The following is a 5,233-nucleotide window of genomic DNA, read 5'->3' on the forward strand; positions in this document are numbered from 1 at the left end:
CTGTCGGTAAGGATTGCACCAGAGCACCTTCTACTTCTAATAGGCCATGAACTATAGATAGAGAAGAATCATTCTGAGCGAGTACATAAGAAGCGATCCACTTTTTTTCATCGGTTCCAGGGGAAGACCAAAGATCTTGCGCGGCAGGTCCGCCAGAAAAACTCAAAAGAGAAAGAAGTCTCGTTAATCTCTTCATGCTCGTTCCAAGTTCGAAGTACCTTTTGGCCAAAGAAAAACCCGCTTCCTGACACGATTGCCTCTTTATCTTTATATAGATAGATTCTATGGGGTTATTACTTAGTAAGTCTATTTTGTACAAGAGCCCCTCCTATCTGATAGAAAAGGGTCCCATGATCCCGAGCCGATCTTACCTTGGCTCGCAAACCCCAAGTTTGTCTATGAAGAGCTAATCTAATTGTATTTTTTTCTAGAATGGATTTCTTATGTGGAATACTAATGGATAGGGCTTCGTTGCTAAGTGCTACAAGATCTAGTGCACTGGAACTCGTGGTTATGGACCCGAATCCTTTAGTATGGAACATTGTCTTTTCCAAGTAAAAACCCCTAGTATATGAAAGAATGAAAAGGTGCTTTCGTTCTTGTGGAATAAGAAGCCCTCGTACCTTAATGAAAGGAAAATCGTAATTTTTCGTTAGGTATTTGACCAAATAGGATCGTCCAGTTCCTACAGAACCTATCACTAAAATACCCGATAGGGCTAAGCGGAACGAAAAGGGTTTTCCATGAGATGGTAAATGAAAACGATTAGTCCCACACGAGGTTTGGGAATAAGTGATTGTCTGATAATGAGCAAGGAATATACGTCTTTCTGCTAAAGAGGATCTATTAAACTCATAATTCATTAGATCCTTGTTATCAATGCCAACTAGGTATCATAAGTAAATGGATCCCGGTTGTTCAATCCTTTGATAACCAAGGTCATTCTTTGCTAAAGAGAAATGATCACTATGAGTCAGACTCAATAGAATTGGATCCATTCCAAATAGCGAGAATTAGGATTCTTGATCCCTCTCAATCTCTCTTTCAATTCGAGGATCCAGAGAGGTGTTTTCATAGTCATCTCCGAATATTTGCCATCTCGGAATATTTTCGATTTCATTTTTCTATGATATGTCTTTCTATATGAAAATTGGTTATTTACGATGTACGATGATCCCTGTTAAGCATCCATGGCTGAATGGTTAAAGCGCCCAACTCATAATTGGTAAATTTGCGGGTTCAATTCCTGCTGGATGCACACGAACGGGAACATTCCATAAGTCTATTGGAACTGGCTCTCTATCCATGGAATCTCATCCATCATCCATACATAACGAATTGGTATGGTATATTCATACCATAACATAAGAACAATAAGAACTCGAATTCTTATCGATACTGGAACTCAGAGCATAGGAGGGAAAGTCGATTTATGGATGGAATCAAATACGCAGTATTTACAGAAAAAAGTCTTCGTTTATTGGGAAAGAATCAATATACTTTTAATGTCGAATCGGGATTCACTAAGACAGAAATAAAGCATTGGGTCGAACTCTTCTTTGGTGTTAAGGTGGTAGCTGTGAATAGCCATCGACTACCTGGAAAAGGTAGAAGAATAGGACCTATTCTGGGCCATACAATGCATTACAGACGTATGATCATTACCCTTCAACCGGGTTATTCTATTCCACTTCTAGATAGAGAAAAAAACTAAAGGAGAATACTTAATAATACGGCGAAACATTTATACAAAACACCTATCCCGAGCACACGCAAGGGAACCGTAGACAGGCAAGTGAAATCCAATCCACGAAATAATTTGATCCATGGACGGCACCGTTGTGGTAAAGGTCGTAATTCCAGAGGAATCATTACCGCAAGGCATAGAGGGGGAGGTCATAAGCGCCTATACCGTAAAATAGATTTTCGACGGAATCAAAAAGACATATCTGGTAGAATCGTAACCATAGAATACGACCCTAATCGAAATGCATACATTTGTCTCATACACTATGGGGATGGTGAGAAGAGATATATTTTACATCCCAGAGGGGCTATAATTGGAGATACTATTGTTTCTGGTACAAAAGTTCCTATATCAATGGGAAATGCCCTACCTTTGAGTGCGGTTTGAACTATTGATTTACGTAATTGGAAGTAACCAATTAGGTTTACGACGAAACCTAGAAATCGATCACTGATCCAATTTGACTACCTCTACGGGATAGACCTCAACAGAAAACTGTTGAGTAACGGCAGCAAGTGATTGAGTTCAGTAGTTCCTCATAGAAAATTATTGGCTCTAGAGATATGGTAATATGGAGAAGACAAAATTGTTTGAAGCACGCACAGAACCGGAAGCGCCCCTTGTTTCAAAGAGAGGAGGACGGGTTATTCACATTTAATTTGATGGTCAGAGGCAAATTGAAAGCTAAGCAGTGGTAATTAAGACCCCCGGGGGAAAATAGGGATGTCTCCTACGTTACCCATAATATGTGGAAGTATCGACGTAATTTCATAGAGTCATTCGATCTGAATGCTACATGAAGAACATAAGCCAGATGACGGAACGCAGAGACCTAGGATGTAGAAGATCATAACATGAGCGATTCGGCAGATTTGGATTCCTTTCCTATATATCCACTCATGTGGTACTTCATCATATGATTCATATAAGATCCATCTGTCTAGAGATCGTCATATACATCTAGAAAGCCGTATGCTTTGGAAGAAGCTTGTACAGTTTGGGAAGGGGTTTTTTGAGAGAAAAGAAGAATCTACTTCAACCGATATGCCCTTAGGCACGGCCATGCATAACATAGAAATCACACGTGGAAGGGGTGGGCAATTAGCTAGAGCAGCAGGTGCTGTAGCGAAACTCATTGCAAAAGAGGGTAAATCGGCCACTTTAAGATTACCATCTGGGGAGGTCCGTTTAGTATCCCAAAACTGCTTAGCAACAGTCGGACAAGTGGGTAATGTTGGGGTGAACCAAAAAAGTTTGGGTAGAGCCGGATCTAAGTGTTGGCTAGGTAAACGCCCCGTAGTATGAGGGGTAGTTATGAACCCTGTGGACCACCCCCATGGGGGCGGTGAAGGGAAAGCTCCCATTGGTAGAAAAAAACCCACAACCCCTTGGGGTTATCCTGCGCTTGGAAGAAGAACTAGGAAAAGGAAAAAATATAGCGATAGTTTTATTCTTCGTCGCCGTAAGTAAATACGTAACTAGGAATATGGAAAATTGCATTTTTGGAATTTGCAATAATGCGATGGGCGAACGACGGGAATTGAACCCGCGCATGGTGGATTCACAATCCACTGCCTTGATCCACTTGGCTACATCCGCCCCTTATCCAGCTAAAGGATTTTTTTCTTTTTTCCATTGATCATTATTCTATTTATTCTGACCTCCGTACTTCGATCGAGATATTGGACATAGAATGCCACTCTTTAAAAAGGAAAAAAGGAGTAATCAGCTGTGACACGAAAAAAAACGAATCCTTTTGTAGCTCATCATTTATTGGCAAAGATAGAAAAGGTCAATATGAAGGAGGAGAAAGAAACAATAGTAACGTGGTCCCGGGCATCTAGCATTCTACCCACAATGGTTGGCCATACAATCGCGATTCATAATGGAAAGGAACATATACCTATTTACATAACAAATCCTATGGTAGGTCGCAAATTGGGGGAATTCGTGCCTACTCGGCATTTCACGAGTTATGAAAATGCAAGAAAGGATACTAAATCTCGTCGTTAACTGAATTCTGAATAGAAAGATTAAGAAGAAAAAAAGATTCAAAATAAAGTAAAGGTAGGCGGGGAATAACCTTATTTATGACAAGTTTCAAACTAGTAAAGTATATCCCTAGGATAAAGAAGAAGAAAAGTGGGCTAAGGAAACTCGCAAGGAAAGTTCCAACCGATCGTCTACTTAAGTTCGAGAGAGTTTTCAAAGCACAAAAACGTATCCCTATGTCTGTTTTCAAAGCACAAAGAGTTCTTGACGAGATTCGCTGGCGTTACTACGAGGAAACTGTTATGATACTGAACCTCATGCCCTATCGAGCATCTTATCCCATCTTAAAGTTGGTTTATTCGGCAGCCGCAAATGCTACTCATTATAGGGATTTCGACAAAGCGAATTTATTTATTACTAAAGCCGAAGTCAGTAGGAGTACTATTATGAAGAAATTCAGACCTCGAGCTCGAGGACGTAGTTTCCCCATAAAAAAAAGCATGTGTCATATAACAATTGTACTAAATATAGTAAAGAAATCTAAATAACCTTTAGATCCATCTAAGATTTCGATTCCCAGTAAAAAAAATATAGAATAGAAAAATATGGGACAAAAAATAAATCCACTCGGTTTCAGACTTGGTACAACCCAAAAACACCATTCCTTTTGGTTCGCACAACCAAAAAATTATTCTGAAGGTCTACAGGAAGATAAAAAAATAAGGGATTGTATCAAGAACTATATACAAAAGAATAGGAAAAAGGGCTCGAATAGAAAAATAGAATCAGACTCAAGTTCCGAAGTAATTACACATAATAGAAAAATGGACTCAGGTTCAAGTTCCGAAGTAATTACACATATAGAAATCCAAAAAGAAATCGATACGATCCACGTCATAATCCATATTGGATTCCCAAATTTATTAAAGAAAAAAGGAGCAATCGAAGAATTAGAGAAAGATCTACAAAAGGAAATTAACTCTGTAAACCAGAGATTTAATATTTCTATCGAAAAAGTTAAAGAACCTTATAGACAGCCTAACATTCTTGCAGAATATATAGCTTTCCAATTAAAAAATAGAGTTTCATTCCGAAAGGCAATGAAAAAAGCCATTGAATTAACTAAAAAAGCAGATATAAGGGGAGTAAAAGTAAAAATTGCGGGTCGTCTCGGAGGAAAAGAAATTGCACGCGCCGAATCTATTAAAAAGGGTAGACTTCCCCTCCAAACAATTCGCGCTAAAATTGATTATTGCTGCTATCCAATTCGGACTATCTATGGAGTATTAGGTGTAAAAATTTGGATATTCGTAGACGAAGAATAAGTAATCTTGTCTTCGGATTCTGTCCATTGATAGAATAAAAAATGACAAGAGACTTTTTTCCTGAAATCCCTGCAAAAGAAGAAATTATACCTCTTTCTATAAGATTTAATGAAAATTGATAAATCATTTAATATAATTGCTATGCTTAGTGTGTGACTCGTTATTTTTT

This window comes from Triticum urartu, unplaced genomic scaffold (assembly GCF_056163025.1).
Source record: "Triticum urartu cultivar PI428250 unplaced genomic scaffold, HENAU_Tu73 scaffold482, whole genome shotgun sequence".
Lineage (NCBI taxonomy): Eukaryota > Viridiplantae > Streptophyta > Magnoliopsida > Poales > Poaceae > Triticum > Triticum urartu.